The following is a 17613-nucleotide window of genomic DNA, read 5'->3' as shown; positions in this document are numbered from 1 at the left end:
ATGTTTAGTTTCACGGAGAGAGGCTAATCATTGGGAGGTATGAGCCACTAAAAGCTAAGCAGGTCATTAAGTCTTTGGCTTCGTCATGGGGGGGTTTGGGTGCATTCATATGCATTGGGCACGCTTCTGTCCTCTGCGGCTGTCTGTTTATTTATTGCTGCCTGGTAATAATTTTTCAAATGTAAACACTCTGCTCTGAAAGGTGAAAGATTTGACAGGCTCTTGATGTAGTGAGCCTTTCCCACTCATTGCCCTGGGGGTGAAAGTCATGGCACAGGGCTGCTTTCTGCCTTCAACTTTATCCATTTTGGAGAGGCTGGCTCCGCCACTGACCAGCAGGGCCTAATCCTGGAGTGCAACGGGGAGAGGTCTGCGCCCTGCGTCCTCCACGCGTCCCTAACGCTCCCAAACGCGACCACAGCCCTATGTCCGATGAGCCTCTATGGTGCAGTCACCCATGCAGCTTAGGGTTAGGATCAGTGCTTGTCAGTGTAGGCCTTGCCACCCAGGTCCCGTAGAGTGTCACAGCCTGCGCCATAATCCCCTAGTGATGGTGACCATGGTGACAATGATCTTGCTGGAATACTGATGCCTTATTTCCCTCCCAGAAGCCCCAGGAGCCTAGTGAAATGAAGGGGTGTGCACCTCTCAGTGTCCTCTGTTTGCCCTCTGTCCAAGTGAAATTAGTTCTGGGATCTGCAGGCAAATGTATCCATTCGGGAGAGAGATAGCAATAGGAAGGCTCTTTCTTCAGGCACAGTGGAGAGGGCTCAGAGAACTGCATGCCTGAGACATCTTTCCTCATCCCTCGCTCATCTTGTTCCCTAACTTCGTACTCTCTGCCAGACCGTGTTTCCTTTACTGCCAACCCTCCCATTTTTATTTCAACCTCACCCCTCGTCTTCCACCTACTACCTACTCTATTATGCTTCTCCTTTTTTCCTTTCTTCTATGGCCCTTTGAAAAGGTGCAAAGGCCTTGCTAAGCCCCATGAAGGAAATCTGACAACAAAAGATGTATTCCTAACTTATGGGAGGTGCTGTGAGACGAGTAAGAGTGGGTGCAGAGGTGATTGGGTTGTTGAGGTGGGAAAGGCCTTGGAAGCTGTGTGCAAAGATTGCAAGGACAAGATGCTAAGTGCCAGTTTGCATGTCACCCTGCAAGCTGGACCCTGTAGAATTGAGCTTGTGTGTAAACTAGAAACACATAGGTCAATAGACATTTTTTGGCTGTTAAGTGCCATCACCCGGCCTAGGCAGTGCGGTTATTTGCCTGCCTGCCTGCTTGCTGCAACTGCTGCTTGTCCTTATATTACAGGTGTTGTGACTTTCTTTGAAAACTATTTTCATCGTTGAACCTGGAGTGAGGAGCAGAAAGTAGTCATGTTAGCTGGACTGCAAACAGTGAATGAGAACCCTCATAATCCCGAAAGCACTTGGAGAGGAAGATAGGGCAAGAGTGGGAGCATTAGAGTGGATTGAGTGGTGTGAATGTCACTTGCCAGTGGTGCTTGCAAAATGCAGGGATGGTAGCAGTACCTGGCTGCGCTAGCTAGAGTTGAGGGAGAGGGCTATGTTGGGCATTCCATGCCTCCTTTTACATTATGGGATAGAGAGGCAGATAGTTTCAGGCAAGAGAGAAGTTGAGGGCTTTTTGATTTGATGGATACCCAGTGCAAAGGCCCTGTATCTCACAGCATTGCATGCTCTGTGTTTGCTAAAGCATTCAGTCCAGGTGCAATGCACTACTTTGCGTCCTGGAAACACTTGCTTAAAGGTACGTTATAAATGACTTATCATATCATCCACACAGCATGCAATGCTGCAAAGGCAGTACGTAGCCCGTAGTCCAGTCGATCACTGCACTCTCTCTAAACATGACTTAAAAATAAAAGTTTCCCCTTATGGGCTGCATTCCACCTGCTCAATACCTCCACAGGGCCCCCCTTTTCACTCCTCACAGTCCCCTTTCCCTCCTCTCCTTATCCCACCCTCCACAACCAAAGGCCCTCCACAATTCTATGACACCCTCCCCAGGGGGACTTTTTATCTTGCACTACCTCCCCTTACGCTGCTCTACCTCACCTCCCTCCCCGTTACCTGCACTACCCACTCCCCTACCCCTACCTACCATACCACAGACCACCCATTATCTTGCCCTACCTCCTCTCCCAAGGGGACCCTGTAGCACCTTTCCCTCTCTACCCATGCCCCCTTAATCCTGCCCTACTTTACTCCTTCCCCTTTTTCCCTCTACAGGGAACTCTTTTCATTACTCATTACCACAGAACCTTTTAGAAGTCCTGGGGGTACTTGTAACAGTACAAGGAATTTAACCAACGATTCCTTTACAGATATGGGCCCGATGGCAGGATTTGAACCCAGGTCTTCAAGGCTGCACTGCAAGCACTTAACCACTACGCCACTGCAGTTAGTTGGTATACAGTGGAGCAGGGGGCCAGATGTCATATCTTCGTTGGCTTCTTTGATCATGTTTCACAATGCAAACGGGTATGCTCCCATGGGCATGCAGGAGAAAGATATACATGCCAGAAACCTGCTCTCACAAGCTGAGAGGCCAGTGGCGCAAGTGATAAGTGCATGGTCTTGCAATGCAGGCGACCTGAGTTCTAATCCCACAATAGGTGTGTCATTCTTGTTTTTTCTTTTTTTTCTGTGAAAATGAGTATTCAAGGCCCAGAGTGACCAGCCCACAACTAATCCCACACCAATACCTGCATTCCCATTAACCGTTGTGGCTTTGTTTTGTGCACTCTTGCCTTGGTAACCCCCATAGATAAGCTTGTCTCTCTGCTCCCAACTGACTGGAAAAAATGAGGGGGAAAAGTGAAACCTACGGCTCATGGTCAGTAAGATAATTGCGCTGGGCCTCAAACAGGACACCTTCTCGAGGTGCTGTCAGGTGACCACAGGCCCCTGCATAGCAAGCAAACCTGTATCAGCATCTCACCTGCAACTGAAGGTGTCACCTGCAGGCTACACATAGGATGGGGCAGTAGGTGCATTAACCCTTTGGCCTATTGGCCCTCCTTCCTCTGAGATCAAGAATCATAATTTTCATGATGCCTTCCTTTGGCACATTAGACCTAGCTTCCACCCCAGTTCAGAGGATGTTTAGTTTCACGGAGAGAGGCTAATCATTGGGAGGTATGAGCCACTAAAAGCTAAGCAGGTCATTAAGTCTTTGGCTTCGTCATGGGGGGGTTTGGGTGCATTCATATGCATTGGGCACGCTTCTGTCCTCTGCGGCTGTCTGTTTATTTATTGCTGCCTGGTAATAATTTTTCAAATGTAAACACTCTGCTCTGAAAGGTGAAAGATTTGACAGGCTCTTGATGTAGTGGGCCTTTCCCACTCATTGCCCTGGGGGTGAAAGTCATGGCACAGGGCTGCTTTCTGCCTTCACCTTTATCCATTTTGGAGAGGCTGGCTCTGCCACTGACCAGCAGGGCCTAATCCTGGAGTGCAACGGGGAGAGGTCTGCGCCCTGCGTCCTCCACGCGTCCCTAACGCTCCCAAACGCGACCACAGCCCTTACAGGCACAGCCCTATGTCCGATGAGCCTCTATGGTGCAGTCACCCATGCAGCTTAGGGTTAGGATCAGTGCTTGTCAGTGTAGGCCTTGCCACCCAGGTCCCGTAGAGTGTCACAGCCTGCGCCATAATCCCCTAGTGATGGTGACCATGGTGACAATGATCTTGCTGGAATACTGATGCCTTATTTTCCTCCCAGAAGCCCCAGGAGCCTAGTGAAATGAAGGGGTGTGCACCTCTCAGTGTCCTCTGTTTGCCCTCTGTCCAAGTGAAATTAGTTCTGGGATCTGCAGGCAAATTTATCCATTCGGGAGAGAGATAGCAATAGGAAGGCTCTTTCTTCAGGCACAGTGGAGAGGGCTCAGAGAACTGCATGCCTGAGACATCTTTCCTCATCCCTCGCTCATCTTGTTCCCTAACTTCGTACTCTCTGCCAGACCGTGTTTCCTTTACTGCCAACCCTCCCATTTTTATTTCAACCTCACCCCTCGTCTTCCACCTACTACCTACTCTATTATGCTTCTCCTTTTTTCCTTTCTTCTATGGCCCTTTGAAAAGGTGCAAAGGCCTTGCTAAGCCCCATGAAGGAAATCTAACAACAAAAGATGTATTCCTAACTTATGGGAGGTGCTGTGAGACGAGTAAGAGTGGGTGCAGAGGTGATTGGGTTGTTGAGGTGGGAAAGGCCTTGGAAGCTGTGTGCAAAGATTGCAAGGACAAGATGCTAAGTGCCAGTTTGCATGTCACCCTGCAAGCTGGACCCTGTAGAATTGAGCTTGTGTGTAAACTAGAAACACATAGGTCAATAGACATTTTTTGGCTGTTAAGTGCCATCACCCGGCCTAGGCAGTGCGGTTATTTGCCTGCCTGCCTGCTTGCTGCAACTGCTGCTTGCCCTTATATTACAGGTGTTGTGACTTTCTTTGAAAACTATTTTCATCGTTGAACCTGGAGTGAGGAGCAGAAAGTAGTCAAGTTAGCTGGACTGCAAACAGTGAATGAGAACCCTCATAATCCCGAAAGCACTTGGAGAGGAAGATAGGGCAAGAGTGGGAGCATTAGAGTGGATTGAGTGGTGTGAATGTCACTTGCCAGTGGTGCTTGCAAAATGCAGGGATGGTAGCAGTACCTGGCTGCGCTAGCTGGAGTTGAGGGAGAGGGCTATGTTGGGCATTCCATGCCTCCTTTTACATTATGGGATAGAGAGGCAGATAGTTTCAGGCAAGAGAGAAGTTGAGGGCTTTTTGATTTGATGGATACCCAGTGCAAAGGCCCTGTATCTCACAGCATTGCATGCTCTGTGTTTGCTAAAGCATTCAGTCCAGGTGCAATACACTACGTCCTGGAAACACTTGTTTAAAGGTACGTTATAAATGACTTATCATATCATCCACACAGCATGCAATGCTGCAAAGGCAGTACGTAGCCCGTAGTCCAGTCGATCACTGCACACTCTCTAAACATGACTTAGAAATAAAAGTTTCCTCTTATGGGCTGCATTCCACCTGCTCAATACCTCCACAGGGCCCCCCTTTTCACTCCTCACAGTCCCCTTTCCCTCCTCTCCGTATCCCACCCTCCACAACACAAGGCCCTCCACAATTCTATGACACCCTCCCTCAGGGGGACTTTTTATCTTGCACTACCTCCCCTTACTCTGCTCTACCTCACCTCCCTCCCCGTTACCTGCACTACCCACTCCCCTACCCCTACCCCTACCTACCATACCACAGACCACCCATTATCTTGCCCTACCTCCTCTCCCAAGGGGACCCTGTAGCACCTTTCCCTCTCTACCCATGCCCCCTTAATCCTGCCCTACTTTACTCCTTCCCCTTTTTCCCTCTACAGGGAACTCTTTTCATTACTCATTACCACAGAACCTTTTAGAAGTCCTGGGGGTACTTGTAACAGTACAAGGAATTTAACCAACGATTCCTTTACAGATATGGGCCCGATGGCAGGATTTGAACCCAGGTCTTCAAGGCTGCACTGCAAGCACTTAACCACTACGCCACTGCAGTTAGTTGGTATACAGTGGAGCAGGGGCGTAGATGTCATATCTTCGTTGGCTTCATTGATCATGTTTCACAATGCAAACGGGTATGCTCCCATGGGCATGCAGGAGAAAGATATACATGCCAGAAACCTGCTCTCACAAGCTGAGAGGCCAGTGGCGCAAGTGATAAGTGCATGGTCTTGCAATGCAGGCGACCTGAGTTCTAATCCCACAATAGGTGTGTCATTCTTGTTTTTTCTTTTTTTTCTGTGAAAATGAGTATTCAAGGCCCAGAGTGACCAGCCCACAACTAATCCCACACCAATACCTGCATTCCCATTAACCGTTGTGGCTTTGTTTTGTGCACTCTTGCCTTGGTAACCCCCATAGATAAGCTTGTCTCTCTCCTCCCAACTGACTGGAAAAAATGAGGGGGAAAAGTGAAACCTATGGCTCATGGTCAGTAAGATAATTGCTCTGGGCCTCAAACAGGACACCTTCTCGAGGTGCTGTCAGGTGACCACAGACCCCTGCATAGCAAGCAAACCTGTATCAGCATCTCACCTGCAACTGAAGGTGTCACCTGCAGGCTACACATAGGATGGGGCAGTAGGTGCATTAACCCTTTGGCCTATTGGCCCTCCTTCCTCTGAGATCAAGAATCATAATTTTCATGATGCCTTCCTTTGGCACATTAGACCTAGCTTCCACCCCAGTTCAGAGGATGTTTAGTTTCACGGAGAGAGGCTAATCATTGGGAGGTATGAGCCACTAAAAGCTAAGCAGGTCATTAAGTCTTTGGCTTCGTCATGGGGGGGTTTGGGTGCATTCATATGCATTGGGCACGCTTCTGTCCTCTGCGGCTGTCTGTTTATTTATTGCTGCCTGGTAATAATTTTTCAAATGTAAACACTCTGCTCTGAAAGGTGAAAGATTTGACAGGCTCTTGATGTAGTGGGCCTTTCCCACTCATTGCCCTGGGGGTGAAAGTCATGGCACAGGGCTGCTTTCTGCCTTCAACTTTATCCATTTTGGAGAGGCTGGCTCTGCCACTGACCAGCAGGGCCTAATCCTGGAGTGCAACGGGGAGAGGTCTGCGCCCTGCGTCCTCCACGCGTCCCTAACGCTCCCAAACGCGACCACAGCCCTATGTCCGATGAGCCTCTATGGTGCAGTCACCCATGCAGCTTAGGGTTAGGATCAGTGCTTGTCAGTGTAGGCCTTGCCACCCAGGTCCCGTAGAGTGTCACAGCCTGCGCCATAATCCCCTAGTGATGGTGACCATGGTGACAATGATCTTGCTGGAATACTGATGCCTTATTTCCCTCCCAGAAGCCCCAGGAGCCTAGTGAAATGAAGGGGTGTGCACCTCTCAGTGTCCTCTGTTTGCCCTCTGTCCAAGTGAAATTAGTTCTGGGATCTGCAGGCAAATGTATCCATTCGGGAGAGAGATAGCAATAGGAAGGCTCTTTCTTCAGGCACAGTGGAGAGGGCTCAGAGAACTGCATGCCTGAGACATCTTTCCTCATCCCTCGCTCATCTTGTTCCCTAACTTCGTACTCTCTGCCAGACCGTGTTTCCTTTACTGCCAACCCTCCTATTTTTATTTCAACCTCACCCCTCGTCTTCCACCTACTACCTACTCTATTATGCTTCTCCTTTTTTCCTTTCTTCTATGGCCCTTTGAAAAGGTGCAAAGGCCTTGCTAAGCCCCATGAAGGAAATCTAACAACAAAAGATGTATTCCTAACTTATGGGAGGTGCTGTGAGACGAGTAAGAGTGGGTGCAGAGGTGATTGGGTTGTTGAGGTGGGAAAGGCCTTGGAAGCTGTGTGCAAAGATTGCAAGGACAAGATGCTAAGTGCCAGTTTGCATGTCACCCTGCAAGCTGGACCCTGTAGAATTGAGCTTTTGTGTAAACTAGAAACACATAGGTCAATAGACATTTTTTGGCTGTTAAGTGCCATCACCCGGCCTAGGCAGTGCGGTTATTTGCCTGCCTGCCTGCTTGCTGCAACTGCTGCTTGCCCTTATATTACAGGTGTTGTGACTTTCTTTGAAAACTATTTTCATCGTTGAACCTGGAGTGAGGAGCAGAAAGTAGTCAAGTTAGCTGGACTGCAAACAGTGAATGAGAACCCTCATAATCCCGAAAGCACTTGGAGAGGAAGATAGGGCAAGAGTGGGAGCATTAGAGTGGATTGAGTGGTGTGAATGTCACTTGCCAGTGGTGCTTGCAAAATGCAGGGATGGTAGCAGTACCTGGCTGTGCTAGCTAGAGTTGAGGGAGAGGGCTATGTTGGGCATTCCATGCCTCCTTTTACATTATGGGATAGAGAGGCAGATAGTTTCAGGCAAGGGAGAAGTTGAGGGCTTTTTGATTTGATGGATACCCAGTGCAAAGGCCCTGTATCTCACAGCATTGCATGCTCTGTGTTTGCTAAAGCATTCAGTCCAGGTGCAATACACTACGTCCTGGAAACACTTGTTTAAAGGTACGTTATAAATGACTTATCATATCATCCACACAGCATGCAATGCTGCAAAGGCAGTACGTAGCCCGTAGTCCAGTCGATCACTGCACACTCTCTAAACATGACTTAGAAATAAAAGTTTCCTCTTATGGGCTGCATTCCACCTGCTCAATACCTCCACAGGGCCCCCCTTTTCACTCCTCACAGTCCCCTTTCCCTCCTCTCCTTTCTGTATCCCACCCTCCACAACACAAGGCCCTCCACAATTCTATGACACCCTCCCTCAGGGGGACTTTTTATCTTGCACTACCTCCCCTTGCACTGCTCTACCTCACCTCCCTCCCCGTTACCTGCACTACCCACTCCCCTACCCCTACCCCTACCTACCATACCACAGACCACCCTTTATCTTGCCCTACCTCCTCTCCCAAGGGGACCCTGTATCACCTTTCCCTCTCTACCCATGCCCCCTTAATCCTGCCCTACTTTACTCCTTCCCCTTTTTCCCTCTACAGGGAACTCTTTTCATTACTCATTACCACAGAACCTTTTAGACGTCCTGGGGGTACTTGTAACAGTACAAGGAATTTAACCAACGATTCCTTTACAGATATGGGCCCGATGGCAGGATTTGAACCCAGGTCTTCAAGGCTGCACTGCAAGCACTTAACCACTACGCCACTGCAGTTAGTTGGTATACAGTGGAGCAGGGGGCCAGATGTCATATCTTCGTTGGCTTCATTGATCATGTTTCACAATGCAAACGGGTATGCTCCCATGGGCATGCAGGAGAAAGATATACATGCCAGAAACCTGCCCTCACAAGCTGAGAGGCCAGTGGCGCAAGTGATAAGTGCATGGTCTTGCAATGCAGGCGACCTGAGTTCTAATCCCACAATAGGTGTGTCATTCTTGTTATTTCTTTTTTTTTCAGTGAAAATGAGTATTCAAGGCCCAGAGTGACCAGCCCACAACTAATCCCACACCAATACCTGCATTCCCATTAACCGTTGTGGCTTTGTTTTGTGCACTCTTGCCTTGGTAACCCCCATAGATAAGCTTGTCTCTCTGCTCCCAACTGACTGGAAAAAATGAGGGGGAAAAGTGAAACCTACGGCTCATGGTCAGTAAGATAATTGCGCTGGGCCTCAAACAGGACACCTTCTCGAGGTGCTGTCAGGTGACCACAGGCCCCTGCATAGCAAGCAAACCTGTATCAGCATCTCACCTGCAACTGAAGGTGTCACCTGCAGGCTACACATAGGATGGGGCAGTAGGTGCATTAACCCTTTGGCCTATTGGCCCTCCTTCCTCTGAGATCAAGAATCATAATTTTCATGATGCCTTCCTTTGGCACATTAGACCTAGCTTCCACCCCAGTTCAGAGGATGTTTAGTTTCACGGAGAGAGGCTAATCATTGGGAGGTATGAGCCACTAAAAGCTAAGCAGGTCATTAAGTCTTTGGCTTCGTCATGGGGGGGTTTGGGTGCATTCATATGCATTGGGCACGCTTCTGTCCTCTGCGGCTGTCTGTTTATTTATTGCTGCCTGGTAATAATTTTTCAAATGTAAACACTCTGCTCTGAAAGGTGAAAGATTTGACAGGCTCTTGATGTAGTGAGCCTTTCCCACTCATTGCCCTGGGGGTGAAAGTCATGGCACAGGGCTGCGTTCTGCCTTCAGCTTTATCCATTTTGGAGAGGCTGGCTCTGCCACTGACCAGCAGGGCCTAATCGTGCAACGGGGAGAGGTCTGCGCCCTGCGTCCTCCACGCGTCCCTAACGCTCCCAAACGCGACCACAGCCCTTACAGGCACAGCCCTATGTCCGATGAGCCTCTATGGTGCAGTCACCCATGCAGCTTAGGGTTAGGATCAGTGCTTGTCAGTGTAGGCCTTGCCACCCAGGTCCCGTAGAGTGTCACAGCCTGCGCCATAATCCCCTAGTGATGGTGACCATGGTGACAATGATCTTGCTGGAATACTGATGCCTTATTTTCCTCCCAGAAGCCCCAGGAGCCTAGTGAAATGAAGGGGTGTGCACCTCTCAGTGTCCTCTGTTTGCCTTCTGTCCAAGTGAAATTAGTTCTGGGATCTGCAGGCAAATGTATCCATTCGGGAGAGAGATAGCAATAGGAAGGCTCTTTCTTCAGGCACAGTGGAGAGGGCTCAGAGAACTGCATGCCTGAGACATCTTTCCTCATCCCTCGCTCATCTTGTTCCCTAACTTCGTACTCTCTGCCAGACCGTGTTTCCTTTACTGCCAACCCTCCCATTTTTATTTCAACCTCACCCCTCGTCTTCCACCTACTACCTACTCTATTATGCTTCTCCTTTTTTCCTTTCTTCTATGGCCCTTTGAAAAGGTGCAAAGGCCTTGCTAAGCCCCATGAAGGAAATCTAACAACAAAAGATGTATTCCTAACTTATGGGAGGTGCTGTGAGACGAGTAAGAGTGGGTGCAGAGGTGATTGGGTTGTTGAGGTGGGAAAGGCCTTGGAAGCTGTGTGCAAAGATTGCAAGGACAAGATGCTAAGTGCCAGTTTGCATGTCACCCTGCAAGCTGGACCCTGTAGAATTGAGCTTGTGTGTAAACTAGAAACACATAGGTCAATAGACATTTTTTGGCTGTTAAGTGCCATCACCCGGCCTAGGCAGTGCGGTTATTTGCCTGCCTGCCTGCTTGCTGCAACTGCTGCTTGCCCTTATATTACAGGTGTTGTGACTTTCTTTGAAAACTATTTTCATCGTTGAACCTGGAGTGAGGAGCAGAAAGTAGTCAAGTTAGCTGGACTGCAAACAGTGAATGAGAACCCTCATAATCCCGAAAGCACTTGGAGAGGAAGATAGGGCAAGAGTGGGAGCATTAGAGTGGATTGAGTGGTGTGAATGTCACTTGCCAGTGGTGCTTGCAAAATGCAGGGATGGTAGCAGTACCTGGCTGTGCTAGCTAGAGTTGAGGGAGAGGGCTATGTTGGGCATTCCATGCCTCCTTTTACATTATGGGATAGAGAGGCAGATAGTTTCAGGCAAGAGAGAAGTTGAGGGCTTTTTGATTTGATGGATACCCAGTGCAAAGGCCCTGTATCTCACAGCATTGCATGCTCTGTGTTTGCTAAAGCATTCAGTCCAGGTGCAATACACTACGTCCTGGAAACACTTGTTTAAAGGTACGTTATAAATGACTTATCATATCATCCACACAGCATGCAATGCTGCAAAGGCAGTACGTAGCCCGTAGTCCAGTCGATCACTGCACACTCTCTAAACATGACTTAGAAATAAAAGTTTCCTTTTATGGGCTGCATTCCACCTGCTCAATACCTCCACAGGGCCCCCCTTTTCACTCCTCACAGTCCCCTTTCCCTCCTCTCCTTTCTGTATCCCACCCTCCACAATTCTATGACACCCTCCCTCAGGGGGACTTTTTATCTTGCACTACCTCCCCTTGCACTGCTCTACCTCACCTCCCTCCCCGTTACCTGCACTACCCACTCCCCTACCCCTACCCCTACCTACCATACCACAGACCACCCTTTATCTTGCCCTACCTCCTCTCCCAAGGGGACCCTGTAGCACCTTTCCCTCTCTACCCATGCCCCCTTAATCCTGCCCTACTTTACTCCTTCCCCTTTTTCCCTCTACAGGGAACTCTTTTCATTACTCATTACCACAGAACCTTTTAGAAGTCCTGGGGGTACTTGTAACAGTACAAGGAATTTAACCAACGATTCCTTTACAGATATGGGCCCGATGGCAGGATTTGAACCCAGGTCTTCAAGGCTGCACTGCAAGCACTTAACCACTACGCCACTGCAGTTAGTTGGTATACAGTGGAGCAGGGGGCCAGATGTCATATCTTCGTTGGCTTCATTGATCATGTTTCACAATGCAAACGGGTATGCTCCCATGGGCATGCAGGAGAAAGATATACATGCCAGAAACCTGCCCTCACAAGCTGAGAGGCCAGTGGCGCAAGTGATAAGTGCATGGTCTTGCAATGCAGGCGACCTGAGTTCTAATCCCACAATAGGTGTGTCATTCTTGTTTTTTCTTTTTTTTTCAGTGAAAATGAGTATTCAAGGCCCAGAGTGACCAGCCCACAACTAATCCCACACCAATACCTGCATTCCCATTAACCGTTGTGGCTTTGTTTTGTGCACTCTTGCCTTGGTAACCCCCATAGATAAGCTTGTCTCTCTGCTCCCAACTGACTGGAAAAAATGAGGGGGAAAAGTGAAACCTACGGCTCATGGTCAGTAAGATAATTGCGCTGGGCCTCAAACAGGACACCTTCTCGAGGTGCTGTCAGGTGACCACAGGCCCCTGCATAGCAAGCAAACCTGTATCAGCATCTCACCTGCAACTGAAGGTGTCACCTGCAGGCTACACATAGGATGGGGCAGTAGGTGCATTAACCCTTTGGCCTATTGGCCCTCCTTCCTCTGAGATCAAGAATCATAATTTTCATGATGCCTTCCTTTGGCACATTAGACCTAGCTTCCACCCCAGTTCAGAGGATGTTTAGCTTCACGGAGAGAGGCTAATCATCGGGAGGTATGAGCCACTAAAAGCTAAGCAGGTCATTAAGTCTTTGGCTTCGTCATGGGGGGGTTTGGGTGCATTCATATGCATTGGGCACGCTTCTGTCCTCTGCGGCTGTCTGTTTATTTATTGCTGCCTGGTAATAATTTTTCAAATGTAAACACTCTGCTCTGAAAGGTGAAAGATTTGACAGGCTCTTGATGTAGTGAGCCTTTCCCACTCATTGCCCTGGGGGTGAAAGTCATGGCACAGGGCTGCGTTCTGCCTTCAGCTTTATCCATTTTGGAGAGGCTGGCTCTGCCACTGACCAGCAGGGCCTAATCCTGGAGTGCAACGGGGAGAGGTCTGCGCCCTGCGTCCTCCACGCGTCCCTAACGCTCCCAAACGCGACCACAGCCCTTACAGGCACAGCCCTATGTCCGATGAGCCTCTATGGTGCAGTCACCCATGCAGCTTAGGGTTAGGATCAGTGCTTGTCAGTGTAGGCCTTGCCACCCAGGTCCCGTAGAGTGTCACAGCCTGCGCCATAATCCCCTAGTGATGGTGACCATGGTGACAATGATCTTGCTGGAATACTGATGCCTTATTTTCCTCCCAGAAGCCCCAGGAGCCTAGTGAAATGAAGGGGTGTGCACCTCTCAGTGTCCTCTGTTTGCCCTCTGTCCAAGTGAAATTAGTTCTGGGATCTGCAGGCAAATGTATCCATTCGGGAGAGAGATAGCAATAGGAAGGCTCTTTCTTCAGGCACAGTGGAGAGGGCTCAGAGAACTGCATGCCTGAGACATCTTTCCTCATCCCTCGCTCATCTTGTTCCCTAACTTCGTACTCTCTGCCAGACCGTGTTTCCTTTACTGCCAACCCTCCCATTTTTATTTCAACCTCACCCCTCGTCTTCCACCTACTACCTACTCTATTATGCTTCTCCTTTTTTCCTTTCTTCTATGGCCCTTTGAAAAGGTGCAAAGGCCTTGCTAAGCCCCATGAAGGAAATCTAACAACAAAAGATGTATTCCTAACTTATGGGAGGTGCTGTGAGACGAGTAAGAGTGGGTGCAGAGGTGATTGGGTTGTTGAGGTGGGAAAGGCCTTGGAAGCTGTGTGCAAAGATTGCAAGGACAAGATGCTAAGTGCCAGTTTGCATGTCACCCTGCAAGCTGGACCCTGTAGAATTGAGCTTGTGTGTAAACTAGAAACACATAGGTCAATAGACATTTTTTGGCTGTTAAGTGCCATCACCCGGCCTAGGCAGTGCGGTTATTTGCCTGCCTGCCTGCTTGCTGCAACTGCTGCTTGCCCTTATATTACAGGTGTTGTGACTTTCTTTGAAAACTATTTTCATCGTTGAACCTGGAGTGAGGAGCGGAAAGTAGTCAAGTTAGCTGGACTGCAAACAGTGAATGAGAACCCTCATAATCCCGAAAGCACTTGGAGAGGAAGATAGGGCAAGAGTGGGAGCATTAGAGTGGATTGAGTGGTGTGAATGTCACTTGCCAGTGGTGCTTGCAAAATGCAGGGATGGTAGCAGTACCTGGCTGCGCTAGCTAGAGTTGAGGGAGAGGGCTATGTTGGGCATTCCATGCCTCCTTTTACATTATGGGATAGAGAGGCAGATAGTTTCAGGCAAGAGAGAAGTTGAGGGCTTTTTGATTTGATGGATACCCAGTGCAAAGGCCCTGTATCTCACAGCATTGCATGCTCTGTGTTTGCTAAAGCATTCAGTCCAGGTGCAATACACTACGTCCTGGAAACACTTGTTTAAAGGTACGTTATAAATGACTTATCATATCATCCACACAGCATGCAATGCTGCAAAGGCAGTACGTAGCCCGTAGTCCAGTCGATCACTGCACACTCTCTAAACATGACTTAGAAATAAAAGTTTCCTCTTATGGGCTGCATTCCACCTGCTCAATACCTCCACAGGGCCCCCCTTTTCACTCCTCACAGTCCCCTTTCCCTCCTCTCCTTTCTGTATCCCACCCTCCACAACACAAGGCCCTCCACAATTCTATGACACCCTCTCTCAGGGGGACTTTTTATCTTGCACTACCTCCCCTTACACTGCTCTACCTCACCTCCCTCCCCGTTACCTGCACTACCCACTCCCCTACCCCTACCTACCATACCACAGACCACCCTTTATCTTGCCCTACCTCCTCTCCCAAGGGGACCCTGTAGCACCTTTCCCTCTCTACCCATGCCCCCTTAATCCTGCCCTACTTTACTCCTTCCCCTTTTTCCCTCTACAGGGAACTCTTTTCATTACTCATTACCACAGAACCTTTTAGAAGTCCTGGGGGTACTTGTAACAGTACAAGGAATTTAACCAACGATTCCTTTACAGATATGGGCCCGATGGCAGGATTTGAACCCAGGTCTTCAAGGCTGCACTGCAAGCACTTAACCACTACGCCACTGCAGTTAGTTGGTATACAGTGGAGCAGGGGGCCAGATGTCATATCTTCGTTGGCTTCATTGATCATGTTTCACAATGCAAACGGGTATGCTCCCATGGGCATGCAGGAGAAAGATATACATGCCAGAAACCTGCCCTCACAAGCTGAGAGGCCAGTGGCGCAAGTGATAAGTGCATGGTCTTGCAATGCAGGCGACCTGAGTTCTAATCCCACAATAGGTGTGTCATTCTTGTTATTTCTTTTTTTTTCAGTGAAAATGAGTATTCAAGGCCCAGAGTGACCAGCCCACAACTAATCCCACACCAATACCTGCATTCCCATTAACCGTTGTGGCTTTGTTTTGTGCACTCTTGCCTTGGTAACCCCCATAGATAAGCTTGTCTCTCTGCTCCCAACTGACTGGAAAAAATGAGGGGGAAAATTGAAACCTACGGCTCATGGTCAGTAAGATAATTGCGCTGGGCCTCAAACAGGACACCTTCTCGAGGTGCTGTCAGGTGACCACAGGCCCCTGCATAGCAAGCAAACCTGTATCAGCATCTCACCTGCAACTGAAGGTGTCACCTGCAGGCTACACATAGGATGGGGCAGTAGGTGCATTAACCCTTTGGCCTATTGGCCCTCCTTCCTCTGAGATCAAGAATCATAATTTTCATGATGCCTTCCTTTGGCACATTAGACCTAGCTTCCACCCCAGTTCAGAGGATGTTTAGTTTCACGGAGAGAGGCTAATCATTGGGAGGTATGAGCCACTAAAAGCTAAGCAGGTCATTAAGTCTTTGGCTTCGTCATGGGGGGGTTTGGGTGCATTCATATGCATTGGGCACGCTTCTGTCCTCTGCGGCTGTCTGTTTATTTATTGCTGCCTGGTAATAATTTTTCAAATGTAAACACTCTGCTCTGAAAGGTGAAAGATTTGACAGGCTCTTGATGTAGTGGGCCTTTCCCACTCATTGCCCTGGGGGTGAAAGTCATGGCACAGGGCTGCTTTCTGCCTTCAACTTTATCCATTTTGGAGAGGCTGGCTCCGCCACTGACCAGCAGGGCCTAATCCTGGAGTGCAACGGGGAGATGTCTGCGCCCTGCGTCCTCCACGCGTCCCTAACGCTCCCAAACGCGACCACAGCCCTATGTCCGATGAGCCTCTATGGTGCAGTCACCCATGCAGCTTAGGGTTAGGATCAGTGCTTGTCAGTGTAGGCCTTGCCACCCAGGTCCCGTAGAGTGTCACAGCCTGCGCCATAATCCCCTAGTGATGGTGACCATGGTGACAATGATCTTGCTGGAATACTGATGCCTTATTTCCCTCCCAGAAGCCCCAGGAGCCTAGTGAAATGAAGGGGTGTGCACCTCTCAGTGTCCTCTGTTTGCCCTCTGTCCAAGTGAAATTAGTTCTGGGATCTGCAGGCAAATGTATCCATTCGGGAGAGAGATAGCAATAGGAAGGCTCTTTCTTCAGGCACAGTGGAGAGGGCTCAGAGAACTGCATGCCTGAGACATCTTTCCTCATCCCTCGCTCATCTTGTTCCCTAACTTCGTACTCTCTGCCAGACCGTGTTTCCTTTACTGCCAACCCTCCCATTTTTATTTCAACCTCACCCCTCGTCTTCCACCTACTACCTACTCTATTATGCTTCTCCTTTTTTCCTTTCTTCTATGGCCCTTTGAAAAGGTGCAAAGGCCTTGCTAAGCCCCATGAAGGAAATCTAACAACAAAAGATGTATTCCTAACTTATGGGAGGTGCTGTGAGACGAGTAAGAGTGGGTGCAGAGGTGATTGGGTTGTTGAGGTGGGAAAGGCCTTGGAAGCTGTGTGCAAAGATTGCAAGGACAAGATGCTAAGTGCCAGTTTGCATGTCACCCTGCAAGCTGGACCCTGTAGAATTGAGCTTGTGTGTAAACTAGAAACACATAGGTCAATAGACATTTTTTGGCTGTTAAGTGCCATCACCCGGCCTAGGCAGTGCGGTTATTTGCCTGCCTGCCTGCTTGCTGCAACTGCTGCTTGCCCTTATATTACAGGTGTTGTGACTTTCTTTGAAAACTATTTTCATCGTTGAACCTGGAGTGAGGAGCAGAAAGTAGTCATGTTAGCTGGACTGCAAACAGTGAATGAGAACCCTCATAATCCCGAAAGCACTTGGAGAGGAAGATAGGGCAAGAGTGGGAGCATTAGAGTGGATTGAGTGGTGTGAATGTCACTTGCCAGTGGTGCTTGCAAAATGCAGGGATGGTAGCAGTACCTGGCTGCGCTAGCTAGAGTTGAGGGAGAGGGCTATGTTGGGCATTCCATGCCTCCTTTTACATTATGGGATAGAGAGGCAGATAGTTTCAGGCAAGAGAGAAGCTGAGGGCTTTTTGATTTGATGGATACCCAGTGCAAAGGCCCTGTATCTCACAGCATTGCATGCTCTGTGTTTGCTAAAGCATTCAGTCCAGGTGCAATACACTACGTCCTGGAAACACTTGTTTAAAGGTACGTTATAAATGACTTATCATATCATCCACACAGCATGCAATGCTGCAAAGGCAGTACGTAGCCCGTAGTCCAGTCGATCACTGCACACTCTCTAAACATGACTTAGAAATAAAAGTTTCCTTTTATGGGCTGCATTCCACCTGCTC

This window comes from Ambystoma mexicanum, chromosome 5q (assembly GCF_040938575.1).
Source record: "Ambystoma mexicanum isolate Mex_15411 chromosome 5q, UKY_AmexF1_1, whole genome shotgun sequence".
NCBI lineage: Eukaryota > Metazoa > Chordata > Amphibia > Caudata > Ambystomatidae > Ambystoma > Ambystoma mexicanum.
The sequence above is the reverse complement of the archived record's forward strand: the minus strand, read 5'-3'. Positions refer to the sequence as shown.